The 23318-nt window shown below is 47.3% G+C and overlaps 2 protein-coding genes across 6 annotated transcripts in view; one reads left to right on the forward strand and one right to left on the reverse strand.

Moving 5' to 3' along the window:
- Cpes (Ceramide phosphoethanolamine synthase) overlaps nucleotides 1-23318 on the reverse strand; it is a 93775-nt gene that overhangs the window by 28423 nt on the left and 42034 nt on the right. Inside the window, exon 1 of one of the 5 annotated variants that reach the window (XM_055064231.2) lies at nucleotides 3309-3623. The exons of the other annotated variants lie outside the window; for them this stretch is intronic. The gene's annotated coding sequence lies outside the window, so the exon portion shown is untranslated. Of the gene's footprint in view, nucleotides 1-3308; nucleotides 3624-23318 lie in introns of those variants that run through there. 5 annotated transcript variants of the gene reach the window in all.
- LOC126518007 (nucleoredoxin-like protein 2) overlaps nucleotides 4051-23318 on the forward strand; it is a 73535-nt gene continuing 54267 nt past the window's right edge. Inside the window, exon 1 of the mRNA XM_055064234.2 lies at nucleotides 4051-4151. The gene's annotated coding sequence lies outside the window, so the exon portion shown is untranslated. The remainder of the gene's footprint in view (nucleotides 4152-23318) is intronic.

Genomic DNA, 23318 nt, shown 5'->3' on the forward strand with positions numbered 1-23318 from the left:
CGCACTAACGCCTTTTTATTGTCACCAGTTCCGTTCCGCCGGATATCGCCATGCGAGCAAGGAGCAGCGACATTGTCACAGGAGCGGTGGAGACTCGAGCGGATTTCAAACGCATCCGTCTACATAAGCAGAGGCTAAGGCCAGCCCGTTAAGGAGGAAAGAAAATGGTAAATGCGGCTCCGACGCTCCGTGAAAAGAAGCGCAGCTGTCGGTGACGTAATGGACGCGTTGATCGCGCGAATTTCCGCACCTGCGGAGAAGCCAATTACCCTTTCTGCGATCGCTGTGCTGCTCCCCGCTTAAAGGCTCGTTACGAAACGCGCGCTAAATACACGCGACAGGGTTGCTGAGCTTGCTTTTACTTATTTTATTTTTTCTTGGAAACGATCCGTCACGTTCACGGCATCCGAGCATGCATTGTCAGTGCAGTCTACAAGCTAGTAACATATCACCGCGTAGAAGAGAGAGAGAGAGAGAGAAGTCTTCAGTGAAGTGCAGATACATTTGACAGGGCGCATGTTTAACCGTGCAATGCCCAAAGTTATTTCAACATCAAGAAGATTTAAACAACTTGTTCATATTTATTCCTAGCCATGGAGAGCAGATTTGTGCGAAATAAAATATAAAGAAACGGAATAAAGACCTAATTGGTATAACTATTATATAATGCATTTGTAATTGAGTATCTATATAATTCAAGACTGAAACTTCGCTCCAGAATAAAATGGCTACTATAGGCTACGATATAGGTTTCCCGTAGTTCAATAAAAAAAAATTGTGGTATCAAACTCAGAGTGGTATAAATGGTACGTTGGGCACTACAGGCTAAGCCGCCAACATGCTGTTATTGACATGGCAAAGAATAAGAAGGTGGGAGCGGCAAAGTCTTGTAAAAGCAACAGGGAGGTCGGGCGATAAAGAGAAACACTTGAGAATCAGACTGGAGCGAAATAAAAATGAGGAGCTTGGTATTTTACATTACACGTGCGACGACAACAATAAAAGTGATCTGTAACGGATCTGCAATGATCACACAGAAGAGAGCGTTAACTATAGCGCTTCTGACCCTCCCTGGCTGCTAAGCACGAGGTCGCGGCCATCGAATCCCGGCCACGACGGCCGCATTTCGATGGGGGAGAAATGCGAAAACAGGTGCGCGTTAAATAACCCCAGGTGGTCCAAATTTCCGGAGTCCCCCACTACGGCGCGCCTCATAATCAGATCGTGGTTTTGGCACGTAGACCCCGCCCCCCCCCCCCTCCGTTTTTTTTTTTTTTTTGACTAACGCTTTTAACGCATTCAAATGGTCAGGCCACGTAAGCCAACGTAACGAGCGCAACGCAGCGCCCCACGGCCCGGCCCGACGCGGCAACAGTCAAGTGTATATCCCCGTATACAGAGACGAGGATAAAAGAATGCGAAAGCAGGAGTAGTTAAGGAGAAACGAATCGAATCTCGATTTTTAGAGTCGGAGGATGGCGGAAGAAAGTGGGCAGAAACAGCTCTCCGTCTGACCGCTCTGAATGTCGAGTTTGATTTAAAGGGACACTAAAGAGAAAAAAAATGATTTCTTCTGCATCAGTAAATTACCTTTCCACGACACCAAAAACACCACTCTTATCACGATAAGACGCTTGGCAAACCAGAAAAAGCGCAAGAACGAAAGACGGGTGGCGACGCCTCCTTGAAGTTCCCGCATCTGGTCGCTATGACGTCATGGATTTTGATGCCATCTTCTAGGGCCTACATAATTATACAGCGGTACAGGTTCACTACATCGTGTTCTAAAGGAGCCAAATATTAAACATGGCAAGTTTCGGGTGCCAAGTTTCGGCAGCCCAAATGCGAAAACGTATTTTGGAATCTTTGACGTCACACTGACGTACCGGCGCCGGGGTTTCGGCGCGAAATTCAAATACTGATACTTCGACCTTCATTTTCTCATCGAATAATCAAACTATCATTTTGATATGTCTGCCTGCAGGGTTCTCAAACAATGCTTTATTAGCCTCAACTTATTTATTGTTTCGCCTTAGTGCCCCTTTAGTGAATGTACAAAAGTTTCAAAAAAAGGTTGCACCTGGCCTGTGAGGGACACTTCTGCAGGAGCGAGGGTGGTCTCCGGATTACGATTGCTCGGGCTTGATTTGTCCAAAGCGTGCTCAGAAGTCGCATTTGCATGCGATTTATGAGCCCACGTCCCTGTATCATGTTTCATTCTACAAGTTGAAGAAACCGTTCATCTTCGTATGCATGTATTGGCTTCATGAGCTTGCCAGAGTTTGGCCACTTCGATCCCGTGTATTTTTCTCACTCTACACGTATCATTCGTTGTGTTGAAATACACACATAAATATTATTTTTCAAGAGAAACCGAATTACAAATAAGATTGGTCTAGATTGTCAACGAACAAACATCTAATAAACTCATCAAATTTATAGGCCGAGGTTTAATAAACGAAGCTTCCATAGAACATATAGTCACCATTCGAGTTTATTAAATGCAGTTTCAATTGATATATATATCATCTGCATTAAACAAACCGGTCCGCCAAAATTCTGACTAAGAAACAGCAATCCTGCCTTCAAGTCAAGTTCGACGCAGAAGTTACCCTGGCATCAGCAACAATGTAAACAGAATTATTGCTCCGGTAACCATCCCAGGCCGAGGCTATGCTCGGCTAAATTAAATTGGCGCGCGACCATTTTGCCCCGACTCCACGGTCTAACACTCCGCCGTACACAAAAGCATCTGTGAGATAAGTTCATAACACAATAATCACCAGAGATGCGAACTTACATGATGCGGTGTGCTGGAAAGCGGTAACCATACAGATGTAATGATATTTCTTTCGCGTGAAATTGCAAGAAAAAAAGAAAGAAGAAACAAAACATCTTTATAAAAACTGACGCGCAAAAAACGACGGCTTCCCTTGTTCTTTTATCTTTCTTAACTACATCACTGATATGAACTACACAACGCACGCTCGCACCAAATAAATATAGCGACACACAATATTAACCGATTACATTAGTCACGGAATCAACTACTACCCCTCGTATTTCACAGCAGTCAAAGCAATATCGATTCAGCATGCTCATGACAGTACTACCATTACTGCCTTGTCAGAACTTCGATTCCTAGAAAAGAGATGTGCAAAACCGTGGGCCCTAGAAGCGGACGGCAAGTAAGAGGGGGGGGGGGGGGGGGGGGGGGGGGGGCTTGCACTCGAAAATGGAGAAAACGCAAGTGACAATAAGAATTATGGCGAAATTCTGCGACGAAAACATTGGTTTCGGTTACGTACGATTAAGGGTCTGCCAGTCATCGCTCGGGCGCACAATACTCTTCCCAGCAGCCTCTGCGCGATGAAGAAACAGTCACATGCTGCGCACTGCGGAGAAGCAACTCTACCGTTCCAACGCTGCTCCGTCGAACCTCAAGCGTTCTTCTAAAAAAAAAAACCATGTGAAGGAGGAAGCCAGCCCCGTCTCGAGTACTGCTTAGTCGACGGGGGATCGCACCACTTTGTCACGCAACAAAGTAAAAGATTACCAATAAAGAAGAGCGAACACATCAATCGAGCCACTTTTGTTCGTCACGTGGCTCCCCCCCCTCCCCCCCCGATCAGCAACGGGCGTGCTGGCTCCGAGATAAGGCGCGGCTTACCAAACGCGGAAAAAAATCGCGCGTTGCGTGACAAAAGCAGGTGTCGGCAGATGCCCAGCTGCAGGAAATAACGGGCAGAGCATCGTTCTTGCCCACATAGATAACGCGCGCCGCGGGTGGGATAAGCGTATGCAAACACTTCTCTCCCATAAGTAATTCCGTGAGCCTCTTTCGCACTACTCCTTATCTCCCTCGCCTCATCTGACTCACGCACTTCACATCGAGAGCTCGAATGATTGGGCGGGGAAGGTTAATGTTTACACAGCATTTTCGATAAGGAGTATAGATATAGCGCAACGCGCGCAGACAGCTTGCAGTGATATAAGACAAGCACACGACTGGCGAATCTCTCGCTTCCGTTAGAGGAAGAGCTAACGTTGGTGCCGTCTCAAGTGCTCCTCTAATCGACGCTCCGTTCCGGCTTCAAGAAATCGGTGGATGATACAACTATTCACTTCGGCGGCAGGTGCAGGGCCACAAGGTTAGCGACCTTGCTGTACCGTCTTTGGTGGTGGCAAGCCATCGAATTAGTGATGGCGTTCAACGTCCCAACGTGCGATAGGCGGTGTTCAAATCCACACACTGGGCCTCTTCAATTTGTCATCCCGGTCTATCCGGAACTGCCCGAGGCCCTGCGTATACTCAACGTTCATTGGTTAAAAGCACCGCCTTGAACATATTTTGTTGGATGTGTCACTGAGTTACGTAGTGTGAAGGCTGACCGTGTCACGACAAAGTCAGTGGCCTTTAGAATTGGAGATACTATATCGAAAACGTAAACGACTCCGGAAAAAAGTGCTACGGTCCCGCCCCCTATGGGTGCATGTAAATGGAACCCCAGATGTTCGGGAATTAATCCAGAGCCTTGAACTAGATCCGGCGTCTCTCATATAAGTGATGTTCAAAACATGGCGTCTGTGACGTGTTTCAGGATCTGCAATGGATTCCGGTGTATGCAGCCAGCAAAAGCACGGCCTTCCGAGATCAAAACGTGCCTGGCAGCGAAACATATAACCACGGAATCACAGAACAGCGTTAATCAAGCGCGGTCGTTACTTCATCGGATGGCCGGCGCCACAATCACTTTCTGCAGTCCAGCAGGACCGTCGTGTCTTGCATAGAGTAGCTTTCACACCGGATGGGAAATTTTGACGTGTAACGGTCTTTAAAATCGGTTAGAGGGTGCCGCTTGCTGTATAAACCCGTGTGTAACGAAAACTCGCTTATATCGTCCTATATTGACGCTTATATCTTTTCATCCATACTACCCCCGCGCCTTATTTTTGGTATCGTTGTGTAGAGGAACGAAGTCAGCACTCCAACATGCATGTGTTGCGTCCACAGATGACGCCGGTGTCACGCCACGTCATGACGCAATCGGAGCTAAGTTTAGCCTATCGCTCTCGGCGTTCACACAGAGGCGCAGCTTGGCCGTACGTTTGTCGATCAGAGCGGGAGTGGTCGAGTTCGAGAGAGGCTGCAGCCATAGTATAGTTACAATGCATCGAATTCAAACCACTGCTAATACGCAGTTACAAGGACTAGAAGAGTGCAAATAGTTGCAGAGGCTATGCGCCCATGCATGCGGATGGGTGCGGATGGGTGTCGGTGCCGTTATAAGTATATCTGATTAGCTCTAGGCAAGCAGAGCCGTTACATAAAAGAAAGAACCGCTGAATACGCATTCGAAAAAAGTATATATTTTTTTAAAATATAGAACCGATGGCAACTCGGAAGCGGTGTCCTAATCTCGTAGCACACAGGTATATTTCGGGGAAGGTCGCGAAAGCAACATACTGACACGTGTATTTGTTCGCCGTCTAACAAATGTTAAACATAAGAAGAAAGGGGGTTAACCGAGGGGCCCGATTTTTAATAATCGTATCACGAGAAACCAACAAACAAAGACACCAAGGTCAAGACAGGGGAAATTACTTGTACTTACTAAATGAATTAAAGAAATGATAAATTAATGGCAATGAAAGTGGATGAAAAAACTTGCCGCAAGCGGGGAACCATTCCACGTCTTCGCATTACGCGTGCGATGCTCTCACCAACTGAGCTACCGCGGCGCTGTTTCCTCATCCACTTTCTTGGGCATTTATGTGTTACTACTAGACCTAATCTTGGGTGTGTTAGCCAGCGCCACCACTCGCAAACCTTGGCGGCGGATGTGGGACATCTTTTCTGCCGCAGGCGTCACGAGTACGGGACCTCTCTGGGTGAAGGCAACTGGTCAATATACCCGCACATGCTACCAGGAGGCATCAATGTTGCCGGATTCGAGACCCATTACGTAGGAATGAGAAGAAACTACAGCCATTCTACAAAGCATTCTTACGGGTATATTTGCACGCCAATTAACCCCGTAAAATGCCCAGACACAGTTCCACATATAGGGGAATGAGGACAGCTCATCCATCTTCAATGCTGGCCACGGAGAGTACATTTCCACATAAATGCAGTTAAACGTTATCTGAGGTAAAGCTCAACTGGTATCATAAAGAGTTATTTAGTGAATGGTTCGCGGAACAATCCACAACCGAAAACTCGCCCCAGAGTAACAAAAATGCTACTACAGGCTACGCGTTAAGTTTACCACGTTTAAGCCGTTATATTGAGGCGTAAAACGCGGCGCAGCATATGTGACAGGTTAGGCGTCACGCCGCTAACGACGCCGGCAATGAATACCCCTATGCCGATGCCGAATCAGGGGCCGAAAATAATAGTGGGCTCCCAAGAAATAAAAAGAGAAATAACGAGGAACAAGCGAAAGACGTTCGCTTCGAGAGAGTAACAGGGACACCCACACTGCTTCCGACGGCTGCTGAGGAACAACCTTTGCGTTTTCCTCGGACAGGAATAGAAGGTATAGCGCAAGGCACCGGGTTACACGCCCTTTCTCGGCGGATAACAAAAGGCAAAAACAAACGACCTCGACCCTGGAGAAACCGCTTTCCAGACTCGTAGAGGCACGACGGTATACAGAATGGTGCCCCACAGACGGCGCTAACTAGGTTAGCGCGCAAACAGACGATACGCGAATATCTTCTAAGGTTGAGAGAGAGAGAGAGAGAGAGAGAGAGAGAGAGAGAGAGAGAGAGAAAACTGGATGTCCGCGGTCGCCACCTGCGTCAAGTCGTTACGCCACTTCCATTTCACACTCTTCCTCCCCTCTCCACTCTGAACCCTCGCTTCTTTCCTGTCGGGGCTTAGCTTTAACGTTAGCTTCCAACGTGGCTCGGCACAGCTGTGGCCTGGCTCCAGAGGTCCGGGCTTGTTTTGCTGCTCGGACGGCGGGCAGCAACGAGTGTACGTTCTTCGTGTACGGTTGCGCTCAACGTGAGCTGCGACACGATGCCCGTGGTCGAAGAAGACTTCACGGCGGCGCCGGCAAACGAAAAAAAAAAATGTTTAGCTGTTTACCAAAGATGACAGGAAAAAAAAAATTGATTCAATAATAAATACCAGTAATTGAAAGAAAAGGCGTTCTCAAATTTTTCGCGTGTCGGCACCGCCGTTATATCTTGGCGTCCCTTCGGCCACGGGCATCGTGTCGCAGCTTGTATCGAAGGCGACTGTACATGAAGTCACATGGTCGCTACAAACGCAGTCATGCGCTCCGCCTCGCCGTAACGGCGCGGTAGACTAAGTATGACTTATCTGGGCAGTCTAGCGACATCTACAGGTATTGTACTATCCAACCTGTTGAAAGCCCGTGATCTTTCGGTTTCTGTCAACACTTTTATGCGTATCCTTCTTGAAAACAACCAGTTTGGAACTCTATGTATAGTACAATTAATTAAACTAAAGGAAATCGATGACGTCTGTGTGCACACAGTATGTATTATATATTCTTTCTACACTATAAACGGATAAGTCCCTAAAGAAGGCAAATCCTTGAAGTCTTGGGACAATTTATACAGCATCTGAGTTCATAAGTACAATGTAGTACGCAGGCTATAGCGATGCCCGTCTGCTCGACATGGGACGAAATTATGGGGGCGGAATGCCTTTTCGGCAGTCTTTAAATGCCGAAAAGCATGCTATAATCACGCGCAATAATTCTTTCTTTCTTTTACAGCGAAACTGTCAGCCTCTTGTTGGTCGGGATTTTTCGGTCAGCGCTCAGCCCAAGAAGAAAAAAAAAAAAAAGCAGTACCGCCACTATGCGGCAGCTGGAAAAGCGCTTTGGGTTTGAGTTATTATAAGTTTCCTCGTATATTCAAATTACAATCCGATGCTATGATGCATGCAGGTTGTGTATAAGTTTCACTTTGCGAATTTTCTGGCACAATTTACCTTGAAAAATTCCATTAGTTTAATAAGGCACTTGCGCTTGGCGGATGGCCTAGGATAATAAGGACTCGTGCTGCACTTCCGCACACGTGCGTGCGTGCGACGTATACGTCGCTTGTGGTGGTGCTGCTTGTGTAACGTCGGCAGAAGTAGAGTAGTTTGCTGCATGGGCAAACTAGTTTGCAAACTAGTAAAGTAGTTTGCTGGGCTGGGCAGAAGCTTCGCTGCGCATCCACTTTCACAGGGTGGAATGAAGGCGGATTTTTTTTTCTTTCTTCCTTCCTTTCTCTCTTTCTTTCTTTGCCTGCAGATCTCAACCACTCAGCCGAGAGTGGCCGATCAAAGCGATAGCGGAAGCATATATAGCTTCATGCAAACCAATGAGATGGGGCAAGAAACAACATCGATACTGCATTTTTCATTTTACTCTTGTTTCAAAGGTTAAAATCACGTGCACATATCGAAACGATTGGAAAATAAAAGGCAAGAAAACTAATAGGTATTTCACTTATTTCTCTGCTAGTATACGTAATACAGTGACTATATATGTGCAAGAGCAGCTCCATAGACGTATGCTCCACTGAGCAAAAAACTTATGCGGACGAGGAATCCCGCGATAAAGCCGATTTTACTTTCCGCCTATATGAATGCAACTCTAATTAGAGGAAATGACCAGTGCACTCGTCAATTTCAGTTTGTGCGTCTGGGTCAAGAAGATTTTTGAAATCGAGTTTTTATTGCGAGAGCAACTATATAGACTCCAAGCGAATTTTTTGCCGTCGTCGTCGCCGTGAGGTTCCGTGTGTGTATATATATATATATATATAGGTAAATGTATGCTTTACGCCATGCCATGCGTTATGTGCGGGTTATATTGCCCCACCATTCCATCACTAAAGTTGCTCACACCAGGTTTTTTATTCTTGACAAAATTATTCCTCACAATTTCGAGAACGGCAGCCAACAAGCAAATGTCACGAATCAAAACACCGATAGCGCATGCCTTTCATCTTAAATCTTCTCGGACTTAATTAAACATCAAAAGCGAGAAAGAATAACAGATCGCAAATCTTAAAATGGCATATTTAAATTGCCGCGGCTGTGCATTACCTCCGGGATCGGCCCAGGAAAGAGGTTTCAAACATGCTCGATACGGAAAGTGGTCGCAAAGTCGCTAAGAAGGAAGTTTGCTTAATTAACATAAATGAAATTGTCCAATGACAGGATTCAAACAGAGGACCCTCCGCACAACAGCTCGTTTTGACTTAGTTAGCTTACGTTTACTCCAATTCGTACTGCCACGACAGCTACGAGTCTTATACGTTTCGTGTAATATTCTAATTCTAGCCTGTGGTCCGTAAATTTTTGCAATCAACTGTTATACCAACATACAATGCGACAGCCAAGCGCTCCGCCCATCGCCGACATCTCCATTTCGGGTGGTTGCTTGGGCTAGTTGGTAATTCATGATAAAAAATGACGTACAGCGCGAAGGACAAGGACTTACAGCGCGAAGGAAAGTCCTTGTCCTTCGCGCTGTGCGTCATTTTTTATCTCCATTTCGGGATCCGGCGGTAAATCATCGCGGGCCACAAAATCCGCGCAACAACAACGACAATCCGCTTAACACAAAGGCGCCTTCACATCGGAAGACGGATGGGAAATACGGTCGCCCAAGCGCTCGCACCAAGCACAGAGCGACGGTTGGAAACGCATATATCGTCATTTACAAAACCAAGACGCCGGGCGCCGTATTACTACTGTCAGCGCGTTCGGAGCGGCCGAAGTTTGCGCGGTTGATTTACCACGCAAGCGTGGGAATCGGAGCAAACGCATTTCGTTCGCCGCATGCGCGCTTAAGAACACGGCTCCGTTCGGGCAGCTCCATTTATCATACAAGCGACATTAAATGCGCAGTAGAAAAGAACAAGTTCAGCGGAGACTGAAAAACCGACGTAGAATCAGTTTAGACGAAGTAAAGTATTCCTTTTCAAGCTTTATCTTAATTAATTGAGCGGACAAACCTTGGTTATTACTCGAGGGCAACAATGTGTCAGTTTAGGTAATCTTCCAACGACTAATCTTTAGTGCGTTAGTATTGACCCCAATTCGGAGGTACTGTCGGGCTCACAGAACGTGGGCCGATCCCGAAGGTATTCGTATACGCCAACACGGCGTCTCAAAGCGCTAGCGTCGCGTGGGAAGAATGCGAGGCACTGACACGTGACGCGCGTGCCTGACGTTTCAGAGAGCGACTTCGCATGGATACAAGAGAAGCATGCGTTCCTTTCGATCTTGTTATATGCGCTCCTGGGCCTGCACAGCACATGTCAGACACGGACGGCTGCGCACAATGCATGGTATTGTCGTTAGACCTGTTCGCCAATGTTTCCTTTTTTTTTTTTGAAAACCGAAGTGCAGAAGGTGCAGACGTATATTTATGTACCGGAGTGAGTTCCCAGACTTTGTTACACATGCCGAAATACTAGAAACGTTTAGTGATCAGCGAGCAACAGCTGACGGCTCACCACATATAAGAGCTTTTTGTACTATTCTTTTGAGTTTGTAAGCTGTGTGACATGCGAGGCAATAAAGAAAATAAAAATGGCGATCGTGGCCTAACGATTAGAGCATTCGGCTGCTGTGCCGGAATGCAGAGGTTCGACTCCACCGTCGGTCACGGATTTCTTCATTGCATCGTAGGCGGACTTAACCCACTTTGGATGCATCTAAACGAAAACCAGAGGCTGGCTGAGCGAGCGTGTCAATGTGCATGAAATGCAATATTTTTCTTCCATCATTCGTTATGAAAAGATTGGTTATTCCTCAAGAAAATGAAAACCAATCTTCCCTCTCTTTCTTATTATTACATTATCTTTCCCGTTTATTTCTTCTTTTTTTTTTTATCTCAGCCCCGGCTTGTCGGAGTGGCACTCGGAATTCAAAGTACACTTTCTCGTATTTGGTTTGTTTTGGAACGCTAAACTAGAGTCACAGTAAAGCGAGAACATGAAAAAAAATTGAAATGAAGCGTTCGTTATAACGAGGGTTTACTGTAATCTGAAGCAGCCTGCAATTCAGAGTTTACATTGCAAACATTGCCTTGCATTCGTCGATTTCGTATCGCCGCTATGAGTTGCCGGGGGCGCTTTTGGCACAACCCCTGGTCCGCCAGCTTTCCATTACAAATGTATACGTTCATCAGGCAAGCAACGAACAGAACCGAATAAAATTTGTTGAAGAAAAAAAAATTTACTATTGTGGCGACGTAATTTGCATATTCACTGCTCGATTGTCAGACTGTCAATCGTGCACTGAGTTTCGTGCCTGACTTCTCATCTCCACACTTCTTTTATCGTAAGCTTACGTCGTGGGCATCTATAAACTTCAACAAACATTCGATCGCTTATCAAACACGCCCAATTCCAGCTAATTTCGTAGAAGCATCACCCATTCTTTTGTTCTTTTATATTCAGTTCGCAGGTGATCAGTTTTTATTGCGATAGCGATTATATGGACACTCCAGGCGTATTTCTGCCATCGGCGTCGCCGTGAGGTTCCGTATAAAGTCCAAGGGCGATAAAACCGTCGCCGCGAGCCGTATGCTAGCTGTATGTGCGAGTGAAAGCGTACGAGAGTTAGCCGGCGATCGCCGCTCAACCTCGCGCACGCAAGCGAGGAAAGCGGGGAGGAAGCGCACCGTGCTCTGTCGCGCGGAAGGCTCTGGTGGGAGGGCACCTTCGCTCCGCGCTGTATCTTGAAAGCCATCCACGAAGGTGACAGAGTCCGCCCGTGCGCTGTGTTCGCGTTGATGCGAGACGCAGTACGAAAGTCAGTTCGCTCGCTGCTGCTGCCACGCTTCCTCACTCCAGCGTCTTGACAGCGAGTTTTCGCGGTAATCGAGTGAGATGTGCTTACGTTTGCTTGGGCGCGCGTGACACCATGCTTGCTAATTTAGTTAGTATGCCTAGTTTATACAGCCGACAAAACTGCTATGCTTCTTTCGTATAACTGTCCACTACTTTGCTATAGCAATCGATGCTCCCGCTTTCGGGCGAAACTGCGACTTTAAAAAAAGATTCCAATATAATTCTAATTAAATAATTCTAATCAACTGTTTCATTCCGTTTTAATTTACCGCAACCAAAATCATGGAACAAGCTACCAAGCAGCGCCAGCTCAATAACATAATCTCACACATTCAAGCGAACACTTCGTATACTTGAATTTTAATCACAGCGATGTCCAGGATATTACTGGTCATTTACAGTTTACCTTGCAATTAACTACTGATTAGGCTTCCCTCTTCGCTTTTGTGTTAGTTGTTTGCACTTTACTACTGTTTTAATGCTGTACTCATTATTTCTTCGTTTTATTGTATGACACGTACTTATAAGGTTTTCGATCCACTAACCCTATAATTATGTACCTGCTTTATGTCATTGTTTCAAATATAGTTTTTTGCTCAATCTTAGTACCGCTCACAAAACACTGACAGGAGTTCTGGGGTCTTGTCTGTATATAATTTATTTTGTATTTAATTGTGATCAATAAACATTCGATTGATAAGTAAAACAGATGACGCACAATACTGGCATTAGAATAATGACAAAGAACCCAAACTGGCGTTGCGGGAGCATTACTTTGACACTACGACATCGAGCCTGTAAGCTCTTAAATCTGTAACATAAATAGATCACGATGTTCGGTAAACTGCATTCATACTTATAAACTGTGCATATTTTTGCGACGCCTATTGCGGTATGCACACACTTAAACGTAGAGCCAGCCACGAAAGATTACGGGACGGGATAGTTCCACGACGAATGGGAATTTTTACTCCGTTCATCAGCCATGGTGCTTCTAATTTAATGGACCACTGTATAGGTCGCATAGAATATATTTAATGAACAATGAGACTCCAAATTCGCGGCTACGTGCAAGTACTTCGCGGAAACCCAGTTTTTTAGTGCGTTCGCATTAGGAGTGACAAAATAAAAAGCAAAGTTATGTGTGTGAAGTGTGGGAACGTATATGATAGTGCAACTGACGACGGTCTCCTCCGGACCACCGTCAGCCACACTTAGCTCCTCGAAGAGGCAGGACTTTAGTCGAGTGAGCTCCTGAACAACACCTTGCAATGTGGTGAACGCGGTTTAAATCACAAATCCGTGACTTCAAAGAGAGGTACGACGTTATGCTCACGCATTTATCTCGCATATACACCTAAATCATCAGATATTTTTTTTTAATGTTTCGTGTTCCGTAAAGGTTCTGCGGCCGACTATACAGCCGTTCGCTGCGTTCTATACCTAGGGGCGTCATACGCCTTTTTGCTGTGGAATGGGACATAATCCGCATAGTGTGTACGGTACTTTAGATAGGCTAGGTTAGGTTAGGCATTGTTGACATCTAATGCATGTCCTGGCATGTCGATCTACCCATCGAGGACAATGAGCCGATTGATGATTTATTGATGATACTGACAAATAATAATCATCATCATTGGGCTGCGAAGGTGCCCGGAGGGCATCTTTGTTACACGTCTCGTCAGTTCACTTTCCTCCCTTTTATTTCGCTGTTTAAAGGCACAATAAAAAGTAAAACAAGTTGAGCTGTATTAGCAAATTGCGCTTCTACAATACCTTAAAAAAACCACTTATCAAAAAAATAAAAAAGAAAGAGAGACGGTTAACGACGCCGCTCTGATGTTCGCGCATCATGTTGCCCTGACGTCAAGGATTTTAACGGCTTCTACTCGGGCGACCTATAACTGCAATCGGTTCAACGAAGAAAACATATCCATTTAGCAGTTATACAGCTGTTTTCTAAACGAGCCAAATACTAAGCTTAGCAAGTTTTAAGGAATCATGCGTCACAAAAGGCCAAGTCTGAAAAGACATTGAAGTCCGTGACATCCCAATGGCTCACCAGAGTTGTTCTGTCGGCGTGAAATATCATATATATATATATATATATATATAAAAGAATACTGCTTGCCGCGAAATTAAAGAAAATAGAGTTTTGAACGTCTCGAAAGAGCACGTTGTCTATTTGAACCGATTTGTTGTTTCTCTGTAGTGTGACTTTAGAAAAATAAAATAACAAAATGTGGAGTTTCGCGTGCCAAAAGCCACGATCCGATTACGAGGCTCGCCGCAGTGGCGGACTCGGGATTAACTTTGACCACCTGGGGTTCTTTAACCTGCACCTAAATCTAAATACGCGAGCGTCTTTCGCATTTTTGCCTTCGTCGAAACGCGGCCGGCATGGCTGCAGGATCGAACTCGCGACCTCGATCTTAGCAGCGCTACCAAATAACCATAGCAGAGTCCTTATAGGGCTCTGGCCACACGCTACCACGGCGGATGCGTGTGGTTTTTAGTCTTTGTGACTATACAGTCTCAGCTACGGTCAAACGCCATACGGTCGAGCTTGCCGTGTTGAATAGAGCAATCACAGTAACCCCCCTCCCCCAACGAGCTAAGAAGCCTTCCGAATAAGAACCGTTCTGAATACCAGGAACACGGCAATATAGCAAACCAAGCGCGCAGATTGGTGCGGCCGTACGTAGACGCCGAATGGAATATATATATATATATATATATATATATATATATATATATATATATATATATATATATATATATATATATATGCTCGTCTCCCGTATTATTCCCGACGAATCAGAATTTCAGATTCGCAGCATGGAATGCGAGTCGGCCATCGACGCATTATGCAGCGTGACGCCCGCTACGTGGATGCATGCATTCCTTTTTCAATCGTTCGCTACACGCTCCAAGGTGTAGGCGACCAATAGAATCTGAAGAATCGTCCCCATTCAGTTTCCGGTCATATCTCTTTTTCGAATTTTTGCCCGGAAATAGTAAAAACTTCATTGTTTTTCCTTCCTTCCTTTTTCTTCTTTGCCCAACAGAAAGGAACGGAATTAAAACAAAGCGCGCACACACACACACACACACACACACACACACACACACACACACACGCACACACACACACACACACACAAAGCCTACAACATAAGCACCCTGCTGGAGCGAAAATAGTAAAGCTGCAAAGGGATGCAAGGCTCGAACAAACAAAAACAAAAGAGAGGGGTAAACTGTATAGTAAGGAGCCAGACGCATGCTCGCAAGCACAATCACAAACCCAAGCACACACACACACGCCCACACGTACGCACGTCTGCACATATATAATCGCACACTCCAGTATCCCAGATGGGGCGGCGACGGGCTCAAAGGAAAGGAAGAAAAAAGACGAGGGAATTCGATCGCCGCTTCGCAGTGCATTGTCACCGCGGGGGACGTACGACGCAATTCGGCTGCGCGACAAGCCCGACCTCGCCATAGCTACAGGGTACCTCAATACCAAGTCCCTACAGCCAGCGCCTACACTTCGACGAGGGAGCGCTCACATAATACAATCGCACGTAGCGTATAGACGCTGAAATCCCCCCGAATTTCTACGTGCGTGCGTACGCTCTTTGGGAATTGATATATAACGTGGCTCCACCGCAGCAGTGCCGTTTTCCTCTCCTGCCTCAGGCGTTTACTGTGCAAAGAAACCCGATGTGGATTTTTTTTTTCATCATGACAAGATCTCAGGGAAGTGATTACGGTCGCAGAAGAATAGGGGGGGGGGGGGGAGATTGCTAGCGTCAATCTTGGCAACGGCAGCACCCTGATATGCGGGACGGCGGCCAGTTTGGCACGGCTGCGCCTGACAGTACTATACTGGGATGAGATTTGCACGCGGCATGTGCCAGTGTATACCTGCGTGCGTGCGTGAGTGTGCGTGTGTGTGCGGGGGGTGCGTGCCCTTTTATAAGCGTTGTGCGTGTGTCTGAGCGTACGTGCCGTGCGCAATAAAGAGGTGGAGGGAGAGAGAGAGAGAGACGGTGAGAGAGAAACCAAACGGTAAACAATAAGACGGACGCAGAAGAAAAACAATTACAAGTGAATTACGTACACACGCGAAACTCCGTACGAACCACATTCGGCAAGACAAAAAAAAGAAATGCGAACAGCAGAGTACAACGTCGCCTACAGCTGCGCCTACTGCTGCGCCTACTGCAGGAGAAAGCGCAAAAATCTCTGGAAGTATATACGGTGCGGTCCACTCTCAAAGAAAACACGAAATTAATATTTCGAGACTGACTGCAGCTCAGTTTTGACACGAAGACCTCGCCGATATATCATTTTTTAAACATCAATGTGAGTATATCTAACACGCAACCTTATGCACTTTTTTTTGTTCCCTATATGATGTTAATAGATGCGCTGGTTTGAATACTAATGAAGTACTTCATTAGTATTCAAACTAGCGCATCTATTGACATCATTTAATTGGGACCCATGTCCCCATTAAAAGTGGGCCACACGCACGTAAACGAAATTCATTGCCTGAGGGTCTGGCATGGTGGCGGTGACCGCGCTGCATCGTTCGGTCTTTCGTCGCATTTATACGTTCCACAGCCAACGACCGATGACGTACAGTCGACTGAAAGAACGAATCGACCGCGACAATAACACCTGAGAAGCCAGGTCACGTGCGGACGCTGTAAAGATGTTCCCAATATTTAAAAGTGGGGAAAAAAATCGCAGAAAACTATTAGCTCTCCACATCCTACACTGAGCGTCGAATGAATACGCATACCGTGATTACGAGGGCGGTCGCGCAGCGAGCCCGACGTTTTCAGGCGAAAGCAAAACACGGCTCACACCCGGCGGGTCGCGGTAAACAACGCGAGGAGCCCGTCAGCCAATGCGGACAGCCGCACGACGTCCGTCCGAGAACAAGTGAACTCGACAAAGCAATCCTGGGGCCGAATCTTATAACGGTTCGGTTGGGGAACCGTTCCTTTGGCCTCACCTGATTGGCCAAAATTTTGATTACGTCACAGGTCGTCAGAGGCAGCGGGGCGGTATCGCAATTTTTGAATACGTCACGCATCTGTCAATCATCTTCAAAGCGAACCGGTCGTAGGAACCGGCGAAGGGGTACTCCGCTTTGGGTTCCGTTGCTGTGGCTTGGCTTTGGCTTGTGACCCTGACCGCGCGCGCCGGTCGCGCGACCCCGGAGACACGCGGGCGTTGCGCGCGCGTGCGTTGGTTGCTTCGGAGGCTATTGCCTTCGTCGTCTGCTTGTCGTTCCTCTTTCGGTGTTGACCACGGCTGGTAGCGCGATACGCGTTCGAAGAAGTGACGGATAATGAGTTGCACCGCCCTTGCTGGCTTTCTAAGTAAACCTTTTGCAGGCTACGCTATCAAATGGAGGGGACTCAGGTGCAAGCGTACGAGTGGCCATTCCACGCAGAGGAAGAAATATTGCGCGCTGCGGTTCATCGCCACCGGCCTGCAGCTCCCAGAGGTCGGTCGGATGTGAAGAATTCATCGGAATGACCTAGATCTCTGCTGCCGACACTGTCCACAAAGTTGCTCTCGCAATTACTGTGTTGGCCGGTTGAAGGGCTGGGTCAGCTTTCCCGTGACCTCAGCTTCAAAGCCAATGCCAAGGAGATATTTGCATGGTGAGATCGAATTCTCAGTGCTATCGCCAGCGTGAATAGCTCGCAGATCGCCGTTCAGCAGTCAGAAGGGTTCAACCTAGGCTGGTTCAGCACTTCCTTCGTTCGGCTGATAAAACTATACAGTCAGGACGGGAAGATATTGTGGAGATCTCTTATTTGGCTGCCTTTTTTTTTCTCTGGTTCGGGAGTGCCGCACTTTGTTACTCAATTTTACGGCACAGCGCGCACCGTCAGCACCACACTTTTCGATTTGACTTCGCACAGGCAATGCAGGGCCCGTGTATCGTAATGTTCGATTTCAAGTTCCATTGCTTTTATCACGCCACGCGCCGTGGGGCTTATCGCAGGGACAGCGGCAGCGCGGAGGCGAGCGAGTCATGTCCGAGCCGATGACGAAGGGCGAAAAAAGATGGAAAATTGATATAGTCGGCTAGTAAAGGTGTCCCTAAGAACCAGTTCACGGTTTTGTCGCGCTCGCTACTTGAGAAGTGCCGGCAGTGCGTTCCTGTTGCGTGCATCGTGCGAGCTCCTGGTAGCAGACGACATAGCGCTGCGCTCTGCCAACTCATTTACGCTTGCGATACCGCCTGTCGGCTGAGAATAAAAAAGAATGACATTAATAAATTACTTCTGCATTGCGTAAACGCCCGGCACCACACGTTTATACTTCAGAACTTGGCGTATAATATTTAATTTATATTTTACATTTATTTAGCAAGCAGAAACATTCTGCAATCCCTCGATTAGCTCGTCATATAATGACGTACACTTCAGAGGTGGCACCCTCTCATCTATTGGTCGCTTCCTCCCCTTTTTCCACCGCCGGCTTGGGAGTGGCACATCTAGTGACGTAAGCGGCGAAGCGAACGGTTCGTATTCCGAACCGTTATAAGATTCGGCCCCTGGTTCATTATGAACAACAGCGCGAGGAACGGGAACGGTGGAGAACAGAGACAAGAACTAGCAGCGCCCTGTTCCTCTCGTTCTTGCGTGTCTGCACAGTCTCTGCTTTCGGCGCTGCTGTCGATAGAGAGTTTCAGCTCAGCGTAAAGTTCTTGCACTGACGGACGACGCAACGCTATCTTATACGCCGCAGAGTACGGCTCGAACTAGTCGTGCAAAACCGTGCAGAACGCTCAATCGCTCGCCAAAATAATTAGGTTTGTTTTTTTTCTCCTGCTTCACCAAAACACATTGACGTATAAGTAAACATTCTCGCCAGCTGCCACACAAGCTCAATGGCGCGTTCGTCCTAATTCGATCACGTGATGGCATGCATAACACACTCGTCCGCTCGTTCACACCTTATTGAAATGCTAAATCTCACTCGCTTACTCGACAGCGCATTCGCGTTTGCTCACCGATGCACTGGCCGACAATGACACTGATGTAACACACGCAAGCGTGCACATATTCAGCGGCTATTCGATCGCCAACAGTCAGGAGACGTTGTTAGACCCATTTACTGATGTACTGATTCTGACGTAACCAAGCGAAGTTAACATACTCGTTCTGACGTCATTAATCCACACTTAAGTACATTCATTCTGATGAGACCAACCGAGAATGATGAAGCCCGCTCACTCACGTACTGATTCTGACGCAACTAACCCACATTGATGTACTAATTATGACGTAATCAATTTACACTGGGTGTACTGATTGTGATGTAACCAATACACGTTTGTGCTCACTCTTGCGTAGCAAATCCGCATCAACGTACTCACTCTGATATAATCAACCTCTACTGATGTACCCACTCACTAGGGTACTCATTCTGAAGTATCCGACCCACATTGACATACTCATTCCAATGTAATCAGACCACACTGACGTAATGATTTTCAAGTACTCAGTCGACACTGACGTACAAACTCTCCGACGCGCTCATTCTGACCATGTCCACACTGACCACGTGGCCTTTCTGATGTAGCCAACATACATTGACGTGCTCATTCGGATATGATCGACCTACACTGATGTGCTCCTCACTGATCACGACATACTCAACCCACGCTGATGCACCTACTCACTGGGGTATTGATACTGCCGTACCCACACTGATGTACCCTCTCACTGACGTAATGATTCTGACGTACAAAACCCACACTGACGTACCCAATAACTGACGTAATGATTCTGACGTACAGAACCCACACTTATGCACCCAATAACTGACGCACTAATTGTGACGGATTCGACCCACACTGATGTACCAAACAACTGACGTACTCAACCTAGTGTTGTATACCCACTCACTGACGTACTCAACTCATACTGACGTACATGATGTGCCAAACTCACATTACCGTGCCCGCCTTCAACTACACCTGTTCGCATTTCACTTCAACTGAACGTGTTTTTTTTTTTTTTCATATCACGCCCAACGAGCGGCTGCGTGGTTGCTTAGCGGATGCAACAGAGCGCAAGGCCGCGATTTCGATTCCAGGCCGGCCGCGTAGTTCGATGGGAGCGGAATGCATAAAAACTCGCATGCCGAGCTTAACGCGTACGCGTCAAAGAAACCTAAGCGGTAAAAATCAATCCGGAATCCTCGATACGGCGCCTTCCACAGCTCTCATGTCGCTTTAAGACGCTAATGAACCCCATAAGTCACGCATTCGTCCAGCACTCACTGACACGATCGAACTCGCTCACTCAATAAGACGCATCCACGCCGGCCCCTCATCGAGCCGCTCACGCTCAGCCACTCAAATTAACGCACACGCTCACGCGAGGAGACGGATGAAAAGGAATAAGCGTATATAGGAACGTCGGGCACGCTACGTATACATACATCACAGCTGTCCCCGTCGACGTCGCGCAGCTTGCGCCTGCAGCCGGGGTTTCAGTCGGGGCGAGGAGAGGAGGGCCAGTGGGCCGCGGCGCGAAAGACCCGCGGCCGTTCCAATCTCCGCGGCTCCGCGATTTACGACTCGTGGGCGAGCTGCCTCGACAAGAAGCGGGGGGCCAGGAGAAACGGTCACGAGACCGTATAAGAAGAAAAGCGCGAGGAAGTATAGTCGGTATAATGGAATGCGCGAAACAAAACAACGCTTGCAACGATCCAGTTTCGAGCAAAGAAAGAAAGAAAGAAAGAAAGAAAGAAAGCAGAGGTAGGTGGGATTGGAGCTCCATAGGGAGGGGGGGGGGGGTTATATATACTAGGCTCAGGAAGAAGAAATGGCTTCGCACGACGAAGCCGTGCGGACGTAGCCGCAGTGACACACAGGAAACGCTTTCCGCGCGCCGCCGGCAAGTAACGTCAAGTTACGAATCACTTCCACCTTCAGACACTGCGGAAACCGCTGCGGAGGTGACTAAGCTGCGTTTAGTTGCGGTTTGCCCGATTGCGCAACGACTCCGTTCCGCTCGCAAGCTATAGCATTTGCCGCAGCGCAATCACGTGAAGCTCACGTCAACGGCTCCGCGCAAAGCGGCCAAACGGGGTTGGACGCGTCAACAACGACATTCACGGCGCGGTGTGCGCGCATTCCCCAAAGATGTGACAGTTGCCCTCTCCGATGTGCGAGTACGTGGGGCAAGGAGATTACGCAGTTTTACTTCGTGAGGGGTTGACGAACACAAATTAAAATTTGCCCCCCCCCCCCTCGCCCGTAAAGAAAAGAACAGCCACAAGGACACGTCGGCGCGGCGAACAACATTGTTGAGAATTATTGTTAGTAGTAAAGAGAATCAATTATAAATATTATTAATAAACCTTCATTGTGACAAGGTCATCGGGACAAGAAATTGTCTTCATTATAAGCAGTACTTCGTTCAAAGCGCAGGAGCTATAGGAGAGTCGCAGTAACGCGAGAACATTAAAAAGCTGCGCATGAAGCTGTATTTCGGATAAAGCGACTTCGCTATAACGAGGGTTCACTGTATAAGAATGAACTTGATTTTAAAGTAAGCACCTATTGCCCGCGAAGGCTCAGTGGCTATTGAGCACGAAAGTCGCGGGTTCGAGTCTTGACCACGGCGGCCACGTTCACCGACCGCGAAATGAAGAAAAGAAAGAAACCACGCTCGTGCAAGCTGCTTAGGGTGAGCGTTAAAGAACTCCAGGGTAGTCTATAGATTAATATATACCGAGCGCGTCACACACGACATCATTCAAAAACACGTAATTTGCTTTGAAACGTGCACGACCCATAACTGAATTTTTAAGAAAATTAAGAAAGATAACGCGTGGTCGCTGCTCACCATCAGGGACCACCTAATAGGACCCATTTTTGCCACCGCTATAAAAAAATTTAAATTATAGGGTTTTACGTGCCAAAACCACTTTCTGATTATGAAGCACGCCGTAGTGGGGGACTCCGGAAATTTCGACCACCTGGGGTTCTTTAACGTGCACCTAAATCTAAGTACACGGGTGTTTTCGCATTTCGCCCCCATCGAAATGCGGCCGCCGTGGCCGGGATTCGATCCCGCGACCTCGTGCTCAGCAGCCTAACACCCCACCGCTATAGCAGCGAAAGAAGCAAAATATAGCGATGATAATAACGGAGGATTTTTGAAGGCCCGAATAAAACGTGCCATCACGTTCACTGGTGTCCGCGGCGTACCGCGAGAACGAACTAAAGCATGATTTCTGGACCCTAAAAAGCTCATGCACACACGGCGTTCTGCGAGTCTGCCAGTGTGTTTCCCCCTCGCGTGTGTCTTTTTGGCGCCCTATCACCTCTTCCAAATCGCGCCAACTTGCCCAAGAAGAAACTCTATTAAAAACAAATTAAAAATTACGCAGATAGAGCCACGAGGAGACGTCGAACGAAATAGGCGCGAGAGGAAGAAATAACGCGCACGCACGCACGCACGCACGCACACACACACACACACACACACACAATATATATATATATATATATATATATATATATATATATAGAGAGAGAGAGAGAGAGAGAGAGAGAAGGGAAGAAGGAAAGGCAGGGAAGTTAACCAGACTGAGTCCAGTTGGCCACCCTACACGTGGGGAGGGGAATGGGGAGAGAGAGAGAACTTTGGTGTAACATGTCTATAGTCAGGCACTCAAGTCATATATATGCGCCTTATAGCGAAGGTTATTGCCGGCCCTTCAAAAGCGCAATACATGTACTGCCGAAGCGATTCATATATATATTATATATACGCGCGCTCGCTCGCAGGTTGGCGTATACGTACGCGTACGAAGGCACTTCCTAGTATCGTTCGTGTACAACGTCGCGGTCGTATACATATCGCACCTCGAGATCACTTTTTTTTTCCTAGCTCGTTTTCTTCGTACCGCAGGTATATACTCCCCAACGTACCACTCCGTTTGTATGCCATCTCTCCATAACCAAGCAATCCTCTGTCGCATTTTTTTTCCTTCTTTCTTTAACTTTCTTTCTTGCCCGCGCCCCTACGCAGGATCGTCTTGCGATCGAGTCAATTTCAGAAGAGCGTATACACATATCCAGACAAAACGGTCCACGGCGGCGCGAATGCGATTGTATTTATATGCGAGTGAAATCTCGACGTAATGCGATATGACAGCGGGGGAAAAGAGGAGTCGTACATCTGAGAGAAATACGAGGGGATAAGGCCGGCATTGTAATGGGAAAAAAAGCGAAACGCGAGCTCGGCGTGGAGGCATTCTATTTCCGAGGGTTTATGACCATCCGGAAGGCGTTCCGTTTGTTCCGTTTGTATTTGTAGTACGTTGGTTTAACCCGTATATCCTATCTCGGTTCTCCGCGCGAAGAATTGGGAGAAAACGCGCTCGCTCCTTGGAAACCGTTCCTCCATCCCCCCCCCCCCCCT

This window comes from Dermacentor andersoni, chromosome 11, assembly GCF_023375885.2.
Source record: "Dermacentor andersoni chromosome 11, qqDerAnde1_hic_scaffold, whole genome shotgun sequence".
In the NCBI taxonomy this organism is placed as follows: domain Eukaryota; kingdom Metazoa; phylum Arthropoda; class Arachnida; order Ixodida; family Ixodidae; genus Dermacentor; species Dermacentor andersoni.